This window comes from Panthera onca, chromosome Y, assembly GCF_046562875.1.
Source record: "Panthera onca isolate mPanOnc1 chromosome Y, mPanOnc1 haplotype 2, whole genome shotgun sequence".
Classification (NCBI taxonomy): domain Eukaryota; kingdom Metazoa; phylum Chordata; class Mammalia; order Carnivora; family Felidae; genus Panthera; species Panthera onca.
The window spans coordinates 25,972,957-25,994,740 of NC_138358.1; the positions used below are offsets into that span (position 1 = coordinate 25,972,957).

The window sequence follows — 21,784 nt, forward strand, 5'->3', positions numbered from 1 at the left end:
TAAATATTAAACAAGTCTTGCTTTTATGACTACAAAGAAAACAAAGAGAAACACTTAAAATACAAACGGATGAGGAATGAGGGAAACTCATGACATCATGGAGAGAAAAGGCTTAACACCCCCATGTTGTTCATGCCTATTTACACTGTATTCTAAGTTTGGCCCTCCCATCACCACCCATGAAGCAAGTATCTGGCGTTATAGTCATAACAGGAGTGGGCACTTCAAGCTCTGGGTTGGTTCCAACACCATCCAGCTTCCTGTTGTTCTATCAACTTCGAGAGGCCAGGAGACCATTCCCTTTGTGCCCCCCTACAATCCACTCCACTCCTGGGATGGGGTTGAAGTTAGAAAATATTTCTCATGGGGCGCCTGGGTGGCTCGGTCGGTTAAGCGTCCGACTTTGGCTCAGGTCATGATCTCACGGTCCATGAGTTCGAGCCCCCCGCGTCAGGCTCTGTGCTGACAGCTCAGAGCCTAGAGTCTATTTCAGATTCTGTGTCTCCCTCTCTTTCTACTCCTCCCCTGTTCATGCTCTGTCTCTCTCTGTCTCAAAAATAAATTTAAAAAAGTTAAAAAAAAAAAAAAGAAGAAAATACTTGTCATGCATTGATTTGTGCAAAGCTCATGATGTTTAACAGCTATGTGCAACCTTGGACCTGCCCCAAGTTATCACATAAGTTATTCTTTCCAGCAAGTTAGAGAATAATTCTTCAGTTATGTGCAAGTTCACTTCTATAGACTGATCCTTCTTTCGTTAAAGCTCCAATTTGGAATAAAATGTTGAAATAGTCTGAGTTCTAAATACCCCTGTCAAACACTACGTCTGTGGTATAGGGTGAAATCTTCAAATAGGGTTTGGTGTTTTCACCTCTATTTCAGAAGGCCTTTTTCTGACATCATTCAAATTAATTTTTTAATTATCGTTTTTTAAATTTTAGATGGGGGAAGGGGCAAAGAAAGAGAGACAGAGAATCTCAAACAGGCTCCCTTCTGTCAGCATAGAGCCCAATGTGGGGCTCGAACTCACAACCCTGGGACCACAACCTGAGCCAAAATCAAGAGTCGGATGTTCAACCAACCGAGCCACCCAGACGCCCCTCTGACGTCATTTAAAAAAATTAACACACTTAAAATTATTATTTGTGAATTCAAGCAATAGCAAAGCTATAAATTCAGTCCTTCCTCTGCGTGAAAGTTTACAGAGAGAATCTGACTCAATTGTTGAAGATAATCAGTATTGTGCACCCCTCCCCTTGTCAGTACAGCCTTGCTCCTTGTGCTGTGCACACATCATGCAAACGTTTGAACACACTGTGGATACAACGCACGTGTGCTAAGGGGAGATGAGCACAGTGTGTTAGCTGTTGTCTTCTTGATACAAATGTGGAGTCCTGAGTGATGCAGAAAAATCAGTCAGCACCTCTTAAAAATGTGTTTCCCTTACAAGAGAGAACAGGTGTCATTTTTAAGAAAATTCGTAAGCTCTCAAAATGGATGACAGGAAGAGAGTATCAATTTGCTTGCCAAAGCGAAGCGAATAAATGATTTTCCCTGATAACCACTGGGTCTGTGTGATCTATCAGATAATCAGTAAATTCACCACCCAATTTTTCAGCGAAACTTTGGTTAGCTCTTCCTTCAACTTAGGATGTGGATTTTATTCAACACAGGGGCACCAATGCCTTTTAGTCAATGCTCTGGATTATGTTATTACTGTCACTAATTATCATTGTGATGGAAAGGAAAAGCTTTAATTATTGATAAATGGGACAAGATCTTTTTACGAAACTATTAGGATCAGGCAGTGGAAACGACCATTCGTATAGGTCAAAAATAACTTTCGGCAGTGTCCTATGGTGCAACATACACCACAGACAAAAATTAGTAAACGTCAACTCTGGAGCCAGAGTAAACTGGTTACCGCGTCAGCAATAAAACGTCTCCTGTGTGGTTCTCAGGAAATTTCCTAACCGTTCTGGGTCTCAACTTCCTCACTGTCCAAGAGGGATACGGATATTGCTATTCTACAGACAGGATGATAGCAAATGAGAATTTTAAGCCTAAAACTTAAAAGGTTTTAAATTTAATTTTAAACATTAAGTTTTTAAAAATGCAGATGCACCGTAATCAGTGGCTTCTAAATACCACTTAAAAATCCAAAAAGGAAATGCTAATCGTCTACTAACCCAGTTGGACATAAGCAGTCGGAAAGGAGAGACTGGTTTTGGAGAGTGGCAAGCAGACATGGGAAGGATCGCTGAGAAAGGAACCAGGAGAGAGTGAAAACAGGGTGTGCACAGAGGGGCACGCCATCCTGAAATGAGGTCCACACGGCCAGGGGCCTCTCCTGAGGGTCCCGACTGTCTGCAAGACAGGACTCCTCTCTGCAGAAAGCGGACGTTCCCAGATAACAGCTGCAGGTCACAGACGGAAAGGCCAGCTATCTGACAGGCGAGACCCAGAGTGAGTGTTCCCATTGGCACAATTTGCACAGCTTCCACTCAGCTTTGCAGAACCTCCCTCTTCGCTATAAACAGGAGCAAAGGACCAGAATCCATTTGAAAGGAGTCCTTACCATGAAGGTCAGAAACAAAACCACCCAAACCAAAATCTTTCAATCATCCAGCAATCAATCAGTAGATAAACAAAAGGTGCTTTGGAAAAAGTAAATTTAGAGAAGAAAACAGAAGTTTTGGAAAGGTAGCACCTGATCGATGATGAAATAATTCAGCTGGGTACAAGAATTGTAGAGCATCTCAAAGGAAAGTGGAATAAAGAGCAAGGTGGCTGAGAACAGCAGAGAAAATATGAAACAAGAATGTCATAAGCAGGCATCGAAGCAGAGGAAAAAAGAAAGAAAAAACATGCAGGGGCGGTGTGTGTAAATTCCAAAACAGTAACACAAGACAGTTTCAGAAGTCAGGGATGTGAATGTCCATACTGAACAGAAGACAGTGTGTCCAGAGCCGTGACTGAAAACAGACCCGGGGGAAAAGCCCAGGATCACTGAATCCTAGGGCACTGAGGGCAGAGGAAAGACCGTAAGTGCATGCGGAGGGGGGGGGCCGGGTTACATCAAAAACATAAGATGCAGCGTGGCTTTGCTGTTCCAACAGCCACACTGAATAAGACAAAATCCCCAAACTCGCAGAATCCAAAGGCAAAACAATTTGCCACCTGGAGCTCCACGGCAGCCTCCAGGTGTGGGGGCCCAGGAACAGAGCCCGTGCACACGTCCTGCGCCAAGTGTTTGCAACTTGAGATCCGCTATTTGGTCTAGGGAGAGAGCATTCACGCCCAATTGCCTGCATTTGTGGTTGTTACGCTCTCTTCACTGGCATCCCCAAAAGAGAGTGGATACGAGTGTCACAGTTATCTTGGGGGAACAAGTCAAACATGATTAATAATAATTGCAATAATTAAATCCCCATCTCTTCCCTTTTTTACCGTGAAATGTGGATATTGGCGCTTAGGCAGCAAAAACCATTCTTTACTTCTCATGTAATTCAACTGAATGGGCGCTATGTCTCTGAGCACAAAATTTACCCTTCTTCACTAGGCTGCAGGGTAACGTACTTCCTCAAGACTCTGTCTTATGAGACCAAACAGCATTCATGTGATTTTTCTAGCCCCATTTATTTCTTTTTCCTGTTTCCATGAGGACTGGGCACCCGGCAAGTCTAAGCCCACTCCCGTTACCTACAAAAACAGGCTCCAGACACGGTCTGGGAGAAGAATCTAGGGTGGAAAAGAGTGTGTGTGGCCACAAAGTAGCTCAAAGGAAATAGGTCATTATTACCCATCATGTCAGAATGGAGAAGGATGTGATAAGGAATTGGCTGAGAAAAAAGCGGGTTGGAAGACAGGAGGGAACAGAGTAACAATCATCACCCTAACTGAAAAATGTCACATGACAAACAAGAAATCAACTATAAGTTAATAGAAACACGAAAAGCATCTAATCTCATCAGGAATCAAAAATTAAAATTAACAGGCAAGGAAAATGCTCCTTTTGATCTACCAATTTGGCAAATATTGGGACGTGATGACACTGTGCCTTGACAACAGGAAGCGTAATGGGGACCCTTGCTCACTGGTTGCGGAAATGCAGACTCAGACAGACTTTCGGGAACATATCTGACAATGGAGATCAAGCATCTCAATGGCGTCACATTCTTTGAATCAGCACTTCTGTTTCTACAAATTTCTCTTATGAAAATACTGAGGGAGGCACGCATGCCATTCAAGAACACATTCCTATCAACCTCAGAAATGTGTGAAGGTACAAGCATGGGGGGAAGACAAATAAGTGACACAATAAAACATTACGCAGCCCTTAAAATTCTTGAGTTTTGAAGAATATCTTGTCACGAAAGAAAACTTTACAGTGTAACATTAGGGTGGAAAAGGCAGAGCTTGACATTAAACAAAGGCAGCATGATCACAAATTTTTTAAAAATGTTTATTTATTAATGTTGAGAGAGAGTGTGCACGAGCAGGAGAGGGGCAGAGAGAGACAGAGTGGGAGAGAGAGAATCTTAAGCAGGCTCCATGCTGTCAGTACAGAGTCTGGTGTTGGGCTCAAACTCACCAACTGTGAGATCGTGACCTGAACCGAAATCAAGAGTCAGACACTCAACTGACTGAGCCACCCAGGCGCCCCATGGCAGCATGATCACAATTAAAAAAACAAAACAAACAACTATTCATATTACTACATGGATACGTATGGTTTATGCATGTATTTACTTGTAGAGAAAAATGATAAAACTTCATTTATAATCAGTTTTGAGTGAGTGGGACCAAGCAGGGGTTTTTAGATAATTTTTAAATGTATTCTTGTGTTTATCAAAGCGTTCTACTTATTTTTATAATCAGAAAAAAAAAAAAGTCCACAGAGTGCAACTCAATCATACTGGCTTTGTGCCGATGGATATAATGTCACAATTAAATTTATAAAACGCCTCAAATATGATAATTTGCACTAATGGGAGTAAAAAGACAATGAATCTATGCTTCCAGTAAGCCTGAAGAGACCCTAATTGAGACAACCTCAATGTGATGAGCTCTGATTTTTAAATCATGACGTTCTAAGGCTGTGCAGCTGGCCCTTGTCAGGCAAGATTCTCTTTTTAGAGAAATCTTTTTAAGTGCTTATTCTTTCCACACAAGCACATGGTAAATGCTTAATACACACTCACTGCAGAGAATTGAATTAACACAGATTTCGCATCTCTGGAGTTTTTCCCTTGTGGAAGAAAGTTCTGCTTGCAACAGCACCGCGTCTGAAATGCTGAAGGTCTAAAACCACAGGTCTAATATGCTTGTATCTGGCATAGCTTTGCAACCTTCGCCTGTCTTTGTCACCATCTTTTGGGTATGTGTTGCTGGGAAGAAAGAAAACCACCACCAAAGTGTCTAATGATATGAGAGAGAGAGAGAGAGAGAGAGAGAGAGAGAGAGAGAGAGAGAGAAAAGGCACAGTGACTGTTTCATATTGAAGACACTGTGAGTTTGAAACGTGTGAAGCAACAGTCAGGACTCCACAGAACACCACAAGCCCGGAGCCTGGAGGCCTCACGTTCAGTCTCCAAACTCTTGTCTGCTCTCTTATCATGGCTGGTTCCATGGCCCCGCAGCCCATATGGCAGGATGAATAGCATCCACGTCAGTGTCCCAAGATAAGTGCACCAAACCTCCAGGACAGCTCCCTTAAGCTGGGGGGACCCCCACACCCCCGCAAACCACAAGGACCAGCAACTCGTGGGTAGATCACTACCGAGAAAAACGCATCCTCCCGCAGCACATCCAGAATGGACACAAGGATGGAATGTGACATCCATCCTTCCCAGGACGTGAAGAGGCTGGTGCCTTCAGTCTGCAGCTATAAACAATGACTCAGTGAACCTTAACTCTGCCCGAAAATGTCTCCGTATGTGTGTATGAGAGAGAGAAAGAGAGAGAGAGAGAGAGGCTAAGTAGAAGACAAAACAGGTTTGGGTTTCTATGTTCAGAACATTCTTAAATTAGGAGTATCTTTGTTGTTGACTCAGAGCACTTCACCGCAAATGCGTCCCTTCTAGAACATTCTGAACACGGAAACCACAAAGGAGCGGCAGCAGAAATGGGGGTGCTAGGGGGAAAAGGAGCAAAGTGGTTGAGATGATGGAAGGCTAAGAGGTGCGGAGCTGCAGGTGTGTGCAGGTAACGGGCTGCAGACTCTTCTAGAACTTTTGTTCTTGGCGTGGGTCCATGGAAGCTCACACTACCAGACTCGGCACCAGGGAAATGCGCTCGCCAGGATGCTATGGATCCATTCTCGTTCTTGGAGAGTCATTGCCATCATTACGTAAAAACAAACAAACAAACAAAAACAAGTTTACCCCCCTTCCTCTCTCTCCCCATCTTTTCCCACCATTTTCCATGTTGGACCCAACAAACATCCAGAGACAGGAGGAGAAAGAAGGGAAGTCTGTTAATAACAGCAGTGAGACATGGATGGCCGACACGTTGCTTTTCTATACCACACATGCCATAAGATAACTCAAGATTTGAGAGTCTAGACTCACTGCATACAACTTGGACATTTCCTGCAAGTCTGGCAAAAAATTCTCTTGAGGGAGTTACCTCACGGCTCCTTCATGCTTTCCAATGTTATGAAAGAACGCTGATGAGAAAAAAACTGTTACTGAAATAATATTTTCAAATTAGTAACAAGAAAACAAGCCCTTGGAGACTAATCCACAGTTTTTGACCCTCCTAATGAAGATGACCCAGAATAATATTTGAAAGATCATTAGTATTCAAAAAAAAAAAAAAAAAAAAGAAAGAAAAAAGAAAATTGAAGTTCACAAAGTTCTCTGATACTTGAAATGTGAACTCCATCTGAACAGGAAATCAAAATTGCTTTTAGTTATCGCTATGATGTTCAGCATTATTAAACATGCTTAACACACTTATCTTTACACTTGGATGGTAAGGTCATAAGCTAAGGACCTTAGGAGGAAATTTTCCATTTCTAGTAAAGCCAAATGTCCTTCCGAGGCAAATTTATTCTGCAGATGAGGTTTCCTACCCTCAGAATAACTAGTTTGACGCCTGTCTTACAAAACAAAGAACATAACTAATCAAGGAGATGACATCTGACCCACTCTTGGGAGTATACATTAACCATGCACCTGATCAAACCCTACCCTGAACATTAGATATTGAAATAAATAAACGTGACAGACAACTAAACCCAACCGGCTCCCCATTCATCCAGTACGAAACGTTACATAATTAAACACATTCAGCAAATCCCCCCAGAGTCTGGAAACAGACTGCAAAAATCTAAGGACTCCCACAGACTGACGTGTGGTTATAAAAAGGTAGAATTCAAAGACAGAATGCACATGTGAAGTTACAAAAGACAGATATTAGGAAACCATGATATTCGAGGGCAAATTTCCATTCTGCTGTCATATTCCGAGTTTATCTTGTTTTAATTTATTAATGTTTATTCATCTTTCAGAGAGAGCACAAGCAGAGAAGGGGCAGAGAGAGGGGGACAGAGGATCATGAGAAGGCTCTGTGCTGACAGCAGTAAGCCTGATGTGGGGCCCCAACTCAGGAACCATGAGACCATGATCTGATCCACAGTGAGACGTTCAACCAACTGAGCCATCCAGGCACCACTCAGAGTTGATTTTACTAAACCAATGGATATAAAGTCATATAGGAGTACAGTACAGATTTAATGAAAAGATCTCAAGTGAAACAGTATAGGTAGAAATAGTATTACACAGACCGCTCGTCATCGACCGATTATTGTTTTAAAATTAGAGGGCTGTGCCTCTCCATTATAAAATCAATCTAATTATAAGCACTTTATTACTGTCTTTCAACATTTTATACGGACAGATGACAAAGAATGTGAAATTGAGGTATGGATTACTTCCTGACTTCAAAAAATATCGTATTTCATTCTTGAAACTGTATTGTAGTCGACTTTCTACGGAAGTCACTCCGAAAGTGGAGAGTTTAATAGCTTTTTATTATTTTTTTAGTGTTTATTTATTTTTGAGAGAGAGAGAGTGAGCACGCACACGTGGGGCAGGGACAGAGAGAAAGGGAGACACAGAATCCAAAGCAGGCTCCAGGCTCTGAGCTGTGAGCACAGAACCCAACAGGGGGCTTGAACCCACAAACCATGAGATCATGGTCTGAGCCAAAGTCCAGCATTTAACCAACTGACCACCCAAGCGCCCCAGGAACTTTTCAAAGGCAAAGAAGACCATCACAACAGAACACCCCACATGCAGTGTAGATGAAGTGACTGCCACACTTCCTCACTGTCGTCAGCTACACAATGAAAGCACATGGGGTGCAACATGGCAGAAAATTCAGGGACCTTAATTTAAAATTTTGCCTCAAGAAAAAAAGCTACATGCTTCCTCCAGGAGTGATATGCGTTCACTCCTCTAAGGGATCCTGCCTAGGTTCGTTGGAGATCATCTTTAACAGGTGTTAGCCTCTGTCATATTTGGCAAAGAGGAAGCTTGAACCGCCCCAGACCCAGTTAAAGACTCTTTTCTCCATTGGGGTAAGTTAGAGGCCAAACTGTATCGGAAAGGTGACGATTTTTTTTTTTGTTTGTTTTGTTTTTTTTGCAAGTAACCTTATTTGACTGAAATCCAAGGAACATAATTTAAAATGGATATGACATCAGAACTATCTTTTTTTTTTCTTTTTTAAAAAAGTTTATGTATTTGAGAGGGAGAGAGAGAGAGAGTGAGCTGGTGAGGGGCAGAGAGAGAGGGAGAGAGAGGGAGAGAGAGAATCCCGAGCAGGCTCCACACTGTCAGCACAGAGCCCAACGTGGGGTTGAACCCACAAACCGTGAGATGATGACCTGAGCTAAAATCAAGAGTCAGATGCTCGACCACCTGAGCCACCCAGTCGTCCCAGAACCATCTTTTTTCACTCATGTCTTCAACAAGTAGTTATTTCCTAAACAGCAACAAGGCAGCCTGCAGCATCAACAACACGGCAGGGAGCATCGTGGGTTTCCTGTCCTCGGAGACCCTGCGATGTGTCTGCGGAGACAGACGTGACTCAAAGCATCGAGACCGTGCCATTGATCCCATCCGAGAGGGACTACTGCTCCACATGGGGCACGAGTGTCTGGAGCGGGGAGGGGGGACGTCACGTAGCTAGAGGGCCACCGCCAGAAGTTTGCCGGTCGGGGGGCGGGGTTGACCTTAGGAGGAAGAAACAAGCGCCTGACTCGAGAGCACTTTATAATGCAACGTGTCTGCAGGGCGCAGAGAGAGCAAGCGGGTGGAAGGGGCAGATCCCTGGGGAAGGCAAGGTCGGTAGGAGTCCCATCATGGACACCCTCCCTCCCAGCCCTGTTTCCAGGACCCTGTCTGCCCTGAGCCACTGGAGAGCTCCAACAGGGTCAGAGGCAGCATCACGTCTAGGTGTTGAGAAGGCACTTCTGACTGTTGATGGTGCACACAGACCATCAGGAGGCCGGCGTGATACACACGTGAGAGGGGGGCTGGCTCGGCCCGACGTGTGGATGGACAGACAAGGGTCACCTCAGAAGCAATGCACAGAGATTGCTGATCTATTAGCATGAGAAGATTCTGCGTCTAAATGTCACATCCTCCAAACTAATGCATGTGGCCCTGGTGTTGTGCTCACTCCCCGTGGCCAGACAGTAATTCTAATGGAACTGTGCCTAAGACACAGCTGAGGCCACGGATGGACCCATCTCGTCTTTTTTTTTAAGTGTATTTATGTATTTTGAGGTGGGGGGGGGGGTAGAGGGGGAGCCGCAGAGAGAGGGGGGACCGAGGATCTGAAGCAGGTTCTGTGCTGACAGCAGATAGCCCGATGTGGGGTTCGAACTCACGAACCACGAGATCATGACCTACACCGAAGTCTGATGCGTAACCGACCAAGCCACCCAGGAGGCCACCGGAGGAGCCACCCGAGACCCATGTCGTATTTATGTAAATTATCACACATTTCTCGGCATCAGAGGTCCTCGGTTATGACACAGCACAGGAAGAGAAATCAGCAGTTTCCACTGTTGTGAGTCAAAGCATCTTCTGTCTATAAGAAAGGCCAACACATGTGGGGGCGCCTGGGTGGCTCAGTCAGTCGACTGTGCGACTTCGGCTCAGGTCGTGATCTCACAGTTTGTGGGTTCCAGCCCTGTGTGGGGCTGTGTGCTGAGTGCTCAGAGCCTGGAGCCTGCTTCGGATTCTGTGTCTCCCTCTCTCTCTGCTCACGCTCTCTCTGTCTCTCAAAAATAAATGAACATTAAACAAAACCAGTCCAACATATGTGAAAGTCAGTGTTGCTTTGCAGGAAGTGAGTAGAATCAAGTTGGACCACTCCCCCAGGCTTGGAGAAGGTTCTGGGTCACAGCCTGAGGAGCCCTTACAGTTCCAACGGGAACGGTGTGCCCAGCACTGCATATGGGGTCTCATGTTTGACGTGTTTTCACTAGAATGGATATAATGATTGCAAATTGAGTATTTGGCTGGAGACTGTCTGTAGATGTGTTCTAAAACTGGAGTGTTTTATTCCTCGGGTATTATGACATGTGCTTTTTAAAAATGTACGATAAAGTTTTGGCTCTAAATTCTGAAGCCAGACTGTGCTTACCAACAAGGACCTGGATGGGCTCTGACCGTCCTGCTCTGGCGAAAGATGTACAGACCCTCAGCACCTGCCTAAACTCTGCCTCGGCAGACCATGCACCCACAAAGGCAGAACTGGAGGTATAAAGCGGACCAGTACGCATACACATCCTGAGCCAACTTCTGGGACGGAATGCAGTAGTGATCAAGCTCCATGTGGATCCTGTCTGGGAAAAGGGGCGGGGCCCAGGAAGTTTGCAAGGTGGCACAAGAATTACCAAAGAGGGGCGCCTGGGGACTCAGTCTGGTGAGCATCCAACTTCAGCTCAGGTCATGATCTTGAGGTCCATGAGTTCGAGCCCCATGTTGGGCTCCATGCTGACAGCTCAGAGCCTGGAGCCTGCTACGGATTCCATGTCTCCCTGTCTCTCTGCCCCTCCCCCATTCTCACTCTGTCTCTGTGTCTCAAAAATACATAAACACTGGGGCACCTGGGTGGCAAAGTCACTTGAGCATCCGACTTCAGCTCAAGTCATGGTCTCACAGTTTGTGGGTTTGAGCCCCGCATCAGGGTTCACGCTGACAGCTCAGACCCTGCTTGAGATTCTCTCTCTCCCTCTGTCTCTTGCACTGTTTTCTTTCTCTCTCTCAAAATAAATTTTAAAAAACTTAAAAAAAAAAAAACTGGTCCTGTACAAAATTTTAAACACACCATCAGTGGAACCAAAATATCTCCAACAGGAGAAGGAAAATAAAACTTTATAACCTGTTTTCCCCCAAAGTCACTTTTGAAAACTTCCAAACTCACAGAACAGTCGAAAGCACACACACGAAGTTGAAAGCATGCACACAAATGCACGTATCCTACTTCACTTAGGTTTACTGTCTCTATTTTGCCACAGCTGCTTGCTTTCTGCCTCCTGTGTACCCGTGCATGTACACACACACATACGTATGTGCACACACTTTCGTTCTACACCAGAAAATTAAGAAAGGATAAGAAATGTACTTGTATTCATCTCATGATGTTTCACAGCAAGCTGCACAGAGGATAACTCTTGACCCTCTAGAAAGTTCCACGTGGGTGTCTCAGAATAAGGACACCTCCTCCATAAACACAACACCACAAGAACAACTGTGCGGACTAACACTGAGTCAATCAACTCACCGCCCAGACAGCCCCCAAATAATTGTACCACCTGCTTCTTCTTTCCCCCCGTCTAGGACCCTCTCCACATTCAGGTACTGTCATCGTGTTTCTTCATCTTTTTATTATTTTTCTTTTTGAAAGTTTATTTATTTAGACAGAGAGCAAGTGCATGTGCTCGTGTCCATGAGTGGAGGAGAAGCAGAGAGAGACCAGAAGGGAGAGAGAATCCCACGCAGGCTCTACACTGTCAGCACAGGGCTTGACACGGGGCTCGAACGCCCGAACCGTGAGATCATGACCTGAGCCGAAATCAAGAGTCAGACGCTTCACTGACTGAGCCACCCAGGTGCCCCTCTTCATCTTCTTAAATCTGGAACTGTCCCTGACCTTTCTGTGCTTCCCATGACACTGATTATTTTGGAAGAATCCAGGTCAATTGTCCTTGACAACGGGCTACATTCTGGATTTGTCTGCTCGTTTCCTTGTGAACGGATTCCAGGTGAAAGCTTTTGGTAGGGACATTACACGGGTTATTTTCTGTTCTCGCTGCCTGCTATCAGGAGGAACGTGACACCAAAGTGCCCTGCTATCCATGATCCCTTGGTCAACGGTACAATCTCCAGATTGTTTTGTGTTCTCTTACAATGTGTCTGATAATGAACCTTCCCTCATTCATTATCTCTGAGACACAAAACACAATCAACATAATTTTTGGGGGGTTGGGATTATCTTGACCCCAGAATGTGCTTGTTATCATGGGTGTTTGCTGCCACAAAATATCCTAAGGATTTACAATCCCCTTGAAAAATGTGTTCGTTATCATCAAAGGATTAAAAAAAATTACTATCCTAGTATATATTTAAACAGAATAAATCAAGAGATTGCTGGCAGTTCTTGTCAAGTAACAAGATGTGTCATAAAAAGGAAATTTTTTCAGTTTCATAGGCAAACTTTATTTTACTTTCAGTCAGCCTTTTTTTTGGAGGAGAAAATGGAGGAATATCTTATATAAAAGTATTTTCTTGATTATCACCAATCCACTTAGGGAGAGGGGGAAAGTTTAATATGCTGTACTCAAGAACCTTGAATTTAAATTGTGAAGTACATTAAAATACCCCATGAGGATGGCTTTATGTTGGTAAGACATAATGGATATTGTTATTAGGTATTTAGGAACAGATATTTTAGCCCCCACTGAAAGACTCCCACTTTACATCAGAACATTAAGGAAGAATAATGAATGCCATATTAGTTTATCATGAATTAATCATGAGCCTTTTCAGCTGCATACTTTTCATTAGCTTACTGAGTCTGTCAATTTTTTCTGAGCTCTTGTTGCTGGGTCCAAAGAATGTCAATGTCCCCTCTAGACTAAAATGACAAAAAAAAAAAAAAAAAAAAAAGTACTCAAAGTATTTCCCTGCAAAACATTCAGTTGGTTTCTAGGGGAATAAAAATAAAACTCTACTTAGCAGGTGCTTAAGGCTTTGAAAGCTATGTCAGAACTCCGAGCCAGCTCCTGCATTAACAATAAGTTTAGAAAATAAATTATTCTTTAAAACCCCCGAAAAGTCTGTGTCTGAACTGGAGAGAAGGAACAAACGAGCCTTTTAAGGAACAAATTACAGAAATCACAATAGAAAATAACTCTGTTAAGCTGCTAAGCATTAAGCACGAATATAAGCCAAGGATTTAAGCCTCCATGGACGTTTCCTGCGGTAGGAGAATCGTCTGCTGTGCGGTTTCAATTTAATAGAGAAAAAAAAAATCCTAAAACGTCTTTCTCTTTTTGTTCTCTTTAATTCTTATTCTACCGCAGATCCCTCAGAGTAAAAGACCGCTGAACATTCCACGAAGGAAGAAGAGAAGATGAAGCTGAAATGTCTTGCTGTACCGAACAAGCAGGGATTGTCCAGTTCTGCAGTGCTGATGCTCAGGGCTGGGTCTGAGTCCGCGGGGGTGTTGTCCTATGTGCTGTCAGCAGAACCTCTGACTTCCACCCACCAGATCCCAACAGCAAAGCTCCTCCAGAGTTACGACACCAAGAATGCCTCCAGATGTGTCGGATTCCCACCCCCGGGGGCAAAACCGGTCCACTGGAGAACTGCCTGCCTGTCATCAGCAATGCAATGGTCCAAACTGGAGTTCTGGAGATCTATTCAGGGCCTACTTGTGGGGAAGTAGGTTCTACTTACATAAATGGGTTAGAGAACAGCTTAGGGCAGAAAGCCGCCACCACGGGGCGAAAGTGCCCGAGGTGAGCTAGCAAGATATTGGACTGGGATCTAAAGTAACTTGTTGTATCACCTGCAGGAAATTACTTTCCCTCTGGTGCCAATATCCTTTGATCACAAACACCACTTGCCCACCCTACCTCCCCACCCCCACCCAGACTGTTTGCTAATATCTTGTGAGCTCAATCAATCCAGAGATGAAACCCGTTTGGGGCTCTTATCTCCTCCTGGACATTAGCCTCTGTCATATTCAATTCTGCGTGCGCCCTCTTCCTGGACAAGAGAGAACTCCAGACTCATAGTCGGCAACACCTCCCACCTTGGCTGGCAGCGTCATCCCAGTATTCACCATAGCTGTACCCCCCAAAACATCATCCTTCACTCTTCAGTCACCCTAGGAACCTGTCCTTGGCACCCCCATTTTACAAGAGGAGACCTGGGCACAGAGTCCTTAATCAGCTTCCGGAGGACATGAGGCCAGCGGGTGGAGAGCTGGGATCCGAATCCCAGGGACCTCTGACCCCACGACTCAGTTCCATCTTTGGGAGCCTTCCCACACCAATGTGAACCCGTATCTTCTTGGAAAGCATCTCCGTGCAGACTTCTCTGAGCCTGCTGCTACGGGGGACAAGGATGGGCTCTGATTGCCTCCCAGTGCCTATCTTGACATCCTAATGGCAGAGTGTCATCAAGCTACACCCTCCGTGAGGTGCTCTTCCCTTCCCCCCTCCTCCTTCCCCTCCATCACGGGTATTTCTCCTATCAGTGCACACTGCCCTCTTTGGCGGTACTGCTTTTCTCCAAGAAAGCACGTGTGACCCCCGGATGCCGCCCTTTGGCAAATGTGACCTCTCGTGGGAAAAGTCCCTTCTTTTTTTTATTTTTTTTAAATTTTTTAGCGTTTATTTATTTTTGAGACAGAGACAGAGCATGAACAAGGGAGGGTCAGAGAGAGAGGGAGACACAGAATCCGAAACAGGCTCCAGGCTCTGAGCTGTCAGCACAGAGCCCGACGCGGGGCACTAACCCACGGACCGCGAGATCATGACCTGAGCCGAAGTTGGATGCTTAGCCGACTGAGCCACCCAGGCGCCCCCAAGTCCCTTCGAACAAAAGGGCCAGGTGGGCTCCACATTCCTGTTGCCCCCGGCATGTCAGACCCTCCACAACACCATTTTAAAGTCACCAGGTACTCAGGTATGATTTACCAATGCTCAGGGCGAGGCAAGCACTTTGTGAACAGGCAGTGATCCATTCGGAAGGAAGGGACGTATGTGGGCACCTCTTATACTCACCCTGTAGCAACGGAAGACCGTCTTGGGTAGTTGTCCTCAAGGATCTGAGCTTCCTGACAGCATCATGTGCGGGCACACTGATGTGAGGGGCCCTCAGCAGACACGGATGAGGGGCACCAGGCTCATCCTGTGAATTCATTCAGAGGAAGAAGAGTCAGACACTGAATGAGCACATGGTGAAAAACTGCAGGGGAACATGCTCTTTCCTGCAGGGAGGATCTCCCTTCCCACACGTTTCTTCTTTCCACTCTCTGCCCAAACTCTGGTTAGCTATACGTCACAGCTGACTAGCCACCACCTCAGAGAAGCCCCCCCTGATTACCAATACAAAGCAAATAGATCCCTCCATGGTTCACTGTCATAGTATCTTGTTTCCCTTGAAGATCATTTATCACTATTTCCAATAACTTATATATGTGGTTTCTTTTTATTTGGTATCTGTCCGTCCCACAGCCTCTAAGGATCAAGACAGCAGAGGCCATTCATGTGCCGTAGTAAGCTGTCAATAAATATTTTCCAAATAGCACTTGGATTGCAAACTGCAGCTCGCAGGACTGTCCCCCACCTGTTTTTATAGTGAAACAAGAATGTTATTCACATTCTTAAATGGTTGAGAAAAGAATGTTTTGCACAACGTGAAGAGTATATTAAATTGACATTTCAGAGTCCATAACGAAAGGATATTAGAACACAGACACATGCATTCGCTTCCTTATAATCTGTGGCTGCTTCTGTGCTATGGCACAGAGTTTAGTAGCTGCACAAGAGATTGTCTGGCCTGCGATGCTGAAAATGTTCACTATCGGGCCTCGGTAGGAAAAGTGTTTCAACTTCTGGTATAGAATCCTACACTCTATGAAGATGACTTTGAATCTACTGAAGAATATACTTATTTTTTTGAGTTGAGGACATTTAGACAAAAACTACCATATGCCTTAAAACAATTCATGTATAAGTCTATCATTCATGCTGTAAAATATGAAGTATCATCCCACTTGATACGTCATACGCATAAGAGATCACCACATTGGAGAAAAAACACTATTCTATAGATCTTCACACATATAGATCTTGTTTCACTGAAGTTAAGCCTCCAACAACAATTTTTCAGGTTCAATCAGTGTCCCAGAAATGTTATTTTTTTCCCTCCGAGATGGCATTTGAAACTGTAATCAATCTTCCTGCATCTTCCGGCATGGCATTTCATGTTGGATTCTTGTGGAAATGGGATGCTGTGCTGTCAACATTGATCCTTAACCTCCCACTGCTGGGATGACAGAACCACCACGCAGGGCCATCTCTTCCTCCGACTCTCCATGACATTATTTGGCGAGACAAAGATCATATGGATATGGATTTGAACAACTGGGTGACCCCCCCCCCCACCCCTTGTGAAACAGGGAAGACGCAAGTCGGTGTTTTCCTTTCGGTTGCCCACCCCTTTTATTTACAGAAAATAGATGCTGAGACATCAGCACGGAAACCCTTCGACCCGTGTTTGATACTTTGTGCCTGCTATCCTTGGTGACTAATGAAGAAGAAGAAACACGTCAAAGGAGATTAAGTCACAATGCCTCTCACAGTGGTATTGCCACAAGAAACCCTACCTGCAGAAGGAAAACAGCACAGGAGAACCTAAAAGCCCATGGTCAGAGGACATTTCTCAAAACAGCAGTGGAGTTGTTCTTAGCCAGGAGTGATTTCAGCCCACAGGGGTCATTAGGCAGTATCTGGAGACATTTCCGGTTCTCATGATTGGGTGGGTTCTACTAGCATCTAGTGGGTAGAGTCCAGAGACGCTGTTAAATATCCTACAATGTGCAATACAGCCCCTACCACAGAGAATCATCCACCCAGCCCTCCACCACAAAGGATGAGATGATCTCAAGTGTCGAAGTTTAGAAACTGGAGGGCACTGGTCCAATAATCACTGAAGGGGTGTGATCACAAAGACAGGAAAATAAGGGACGTAGTTTGCTCCAACAATTATACACAGCAACAACATATGTACCAGTGATGGTTCCGCTATTACTCTGAAAAGTTATATGAACGTAAGTCTCTTGAGACACCACTATAATCCGAGTTCTAGTCACAGAACAAGAAGATTTAAGAGCAAGAGGTTACGGGTGCTGTATTATTGTGAACCTGTACGCTGACGAGTTGGTGGCTTCACAAATCATGATGCTTCATTACCCCTTCCTGTCTCTGTTTACCTACAATCGCCGTAACTGTCATTTACTTGGTCATTTGTCCATCACTCTCCTGCCCCTCCCCATTCAGTTGTATAAGACTGTGAACCACAACAGGGATCTCAGGATGGAATCAACGTCCACCATCCCTCTCCCTTGATTCTGAGATACAAGCCCTGGAAACCACAAAATTTTTGTAAACTTCTTATTGTATTTGGCAGCAGAAGCCAATGTGAACTGACTCGAGGCATCAGGTGGTATGTTAACCTGCCAGCCTCTGATACTGGCTAGTCCCAGGCGGCTCTGTGGTGACATCAGGCTTAACTGCACTGGGAAAACATCAACAAGAGCTCAAGACACCCTGTGAGCAGCAGTGAGAGGAAGGAGAGAAATCATTTGTCACCAGCAGTAGCCTAGAAGTGTGGTTATTAAAGAAGTCTGGTTGTGCCATGCCTCAGAAGGAGATGGCATGGGAAGACGGTAAAGAAATGGAAAGGCAGGTTGTGGAAATCTGGCTGATTGCTTTGCCAAAGGCTGATCAATCCTCCCAGTCTGTCCGGGACTGAGGAGTTCCAGTGTTCAGACTGAGACGGCCCTGGGCAAATGTGCATGAGCTGACAACCCTACCTGCTTGTATAGGCTAGCAGAAGATTCTGTAGAGAAGTAAACACCGAAAGCCAAGTGTGAATACCGAGAAAGTTGACTGGAAGACTTCAAGAAGCTATTGGAAATCCATAGTGAAAACCATCTTCTGAACATATAGGAGCAGAAGGTGGTGTTGAGGAATTGGTAAAGAGAAGAGCGTTGGCAGATGCCATAGCATGGGCTCTGACATCAAGTGAGGACAGAGGTTACCCTTCCCACCAGCTGCTGGTTGTGTCGATAACTGATGGCGCTCAGCTGAATGTGTCTTTGGGAATTGCTCTCAGCCAGAGACAGTGGCCTTTCCTAAGGTGATGCCATCCCCCCATCCCTCGAGATTCCCATGGCTGGGTCCCAAAGGTGTGCCCTCCTTGATGCAAAGTGAGACAACTCTGAGAGCCACACCAGCTCCAGAGCTCCCTCCCAAACGGGATGAGGTCTTGTTGCAAGGGTATGACAACCCAACTTCTCCCTCTGCCTCACCATCCTCATAAGTGTGGATCCTAAGAACTCCGCCACCCCCCAAAACCCACCTTGTCCCAGAACCATTTCCTGGGACTCAACATAAGACAAGAGCTGATAAGACCATTAGTCCTGAATACATGTACAATATGATGAAATAGCCCCATATTCCCACTAAGCTATAATCCTAGGCAAACCCTCAAAAACCATGGGAGAGAGGACTTCAGTCTCAGCCTGATGGTCCCAAGGCGTGTCAATTCTTCAGGCAAAAGCAAGGTAAGAGTGGTCATTGATCAGAAAAACCAACAGCCGAGGTGCTTAAGAAAACAATCCCATTTACAAATGCACTAAAAATAATAAAAGACTTAGGAATTAAACAAGGAGATGAAAGGCTTGTACTCCAAAAACTATACAGTATTAATGAAAGAAACTGAAGATGAAACAAACAGATGGAAAGATATTCCACACTCATGGACTGGAAGAACAAATACTGTTAAAATGTCTATACTACCCAAAGCAATCTACAGATTTAATGCAATCCCTATGAAAATACCAACAGCATGTTTCACAAAACTAGAACAAATAATTCTAAAATTTGTATGAAACCACAAAAGACCGTGAATACCCATAGCAATCTTGGAAAAGAGAAACAAAATTGGAGGCATCACAATCCTAGATTTGAAGATATACTACAAAGTTGTAGTAATCAAAACAGTATGGTACTGGCACAAAAACAGACACTTGGATCAACAGAGCTGAATAGAGAGCCTAGAAATAAATCCATGATTATATGGTCAATTAATCTTTAACAAAGGGGGCAAGAATACGCAATGTGAAAAGGACAGTCTCGTCAACAAATGGTGTTGGGAAAACTGGACAACTACATGCAAAGAATGAAACTGGACCACCTTCTTTTTTTTTTTTAATTTTTAAATGTTTGTTTATTTTTGAGAGAGAGACACACACACAGTGTGAGTAGGGGAGGAGCAGAGAGAGGGAGACACAAAATCTATAGCAGGCTCTGGGCTCTGAGCTGTCAGCACAGAGCCCAACGTGGGGCTCAAACCCACAAACCGTGAGATCATGACCTGAGCTGAAGTTGGATGCTTAACCAACTGAGCCACCCAGGTGTCCCCAGACTGGACCACATTCTTAAGCCATACAGAAAAATAAATGCAAAATATATTAAGGACCTAGATGTGAGACCTGAAACCATAAAGATCCTAGAAGAAAGCACTGCCAGTAATTTGTCTGACATCGGCCATAGCAACATTTTTCTACTTATGTCTCCTGAGGCAAGGGAAACAAAAGCAAAAATAAACTATTGGGAACACATCAAAAAAACTTCTAAACAGTAAAGGAAACAACCAACAAAACTAAAAGACAAACTCCTGAAAGAGAGAAGATATTTATAAATGATATACGCAATCAATGGTCACTATCCAAAAAATAGAAACAACTTCTACAACTTAACGTACAAATAAACAAATAATCCAACTTTAAAAAACTGGGCAGAAGACATGAACAGACATTTCTCTGAAGAGATGGCCAACAGACACATGAAAAGATGCTCAACATCACTCGTCGTCAGGGAAATGCAAATCAAAAGCAAAATGAGATATCACCTTACACTTTTCAGAATGGCTAAAGTCAACACAAAACCAACAAGTGTCGGTGAGGATGTGGAGAAAAAAGAACGCTTCTGTAGTGTCGGTAGGAATGAAAATTGGCACGGTCACTGTGGAAAACAGTGTGGGGGCTCCTCCAAAAATTAAAAATAGAATTTTATGATGCAGTAATTCCCCTAGTGGGTATTTACCCAAGGAATACAAAAACACTAATTTGAAAAAGACGCATGCCCCCCTTATGTTTACTGCAGCATTATTTACAAGAGCCAAATTATAGGAGCAACCCAAGTACCTATCAATAGATGGATGGTTAAAGAAGTTGTGGTATCTATACACAGCCATGTATCATGTATCAGTCGGCCGTAAAAAAGAATGAAATCTTGCCATTTGCAATGACATGGACAGAGCTAGACAGTTCATAAGGCTAAACGAAGTAGGTCGGTCAGGGAAAGACAAATACCGTATGATTTCATTCACACGTAGAATTTAAGAAACAAAACAAATAAAGACAGAAAAAAAAAGACAAAGACAAACCAAGAAACAGACTCTTAACTACAGAGAACATACTGATGGTCACCAGAGGGGAGGTGGGTGGAGGGAGGGGTGAAATAGGTGATGGGGATTCAGGAGGGCACCTGCTGTGATGAGCACCAGGTGAGGTAGGGTACTGCTGAATCATTACGTTGTACACGTGAAATTACTACAACACTGTGTTACCTATACTGGAATTAAAAAAAAAAGAAGAGGGAAAAAGAACGGATGGGTGTCCCTAGCTCTCAGTTGCAGAGCCCAGGGAGGCAGGGAACCGCAGAGCAAGCTAGCGCTGCCCCAAACCCACCTTCTTCTCTCGTGTCTGCAGGCTGCCACAGGTGGCCCCATTTCTACTGTTTCTGAAAGCAGCATCCAGGAATCCACCCCAAGGGGCTCACACAACCTACAGGCATTCGCTGCTGTTCAAAGCACTTTCCTATCCAACATCCAACCAGTAACTGGTCGTATTTCTCAAAAGACATTCCCCCTGGGTTACAGGTAAAAGGACCGGAGAGGTCAAAGCTCAGAGCTAATGCTAGAATCCGCGTATCTATCTAGTCAGATACACAGCTCCAAGAGCTGTACCGGGGGCCCGGATGCAGCTTCCGGTTAGCGTTACCTCGCAAGAAGGACTAGCCATCCCATGGTGGGGCCACAGAGATAGAACTCACTCAGGGGAGGCCCAGCACTGGAGGGATGTCATGGATCCTGGCAGACACCGAACGCACAGGTGCGAAGTTTTACCTGGCTTCCTTTCGGTGAGCTCCTGACAGCTTCTGGCCCCCACTATGAGATGCACGGCTGGGCACCTGACTCATGAAAGGCAAGGCCAACACAGTCGTCAACTTTCCGGCTGGACAGACAAAGCCCATATGGCAAAACACTAGCAATTACTTAATCTATGATCTTCTGCATATCCTTACTGACAGTGTCTAGACCTTTCACTTACCTTCAAAGGATATACTAATGCTCATTCTTTCATATGAGATATAAGTGGGGAAAGTATTATAATT

The 21,784-nt window shown here is 44.5% G+C and overlaps 1 protein-coding gene across 1 annotated transcript in view; it reads right to left on the bottom strand.

Annotated features, from left to right (window-relative positions):
• The window catches only part of LOC145714925 (steryl-sulfatase-like), a 152,210-nt gene that overhangs the window by 101,552 nt on the left and 28,874 nt on the right, over window positions 1-21,784 (bottom strand). Inside the window, exon 2 of the mRNA XM_081794454.1 lies at window positions 15,320-15,446. The gene's annotated coding sequence lies outside the window, so the exon portion shown is untranslated. The remainder of the gene's footprint in view (window positions 1-15,319; window positions 15,447-21,784) is intronic.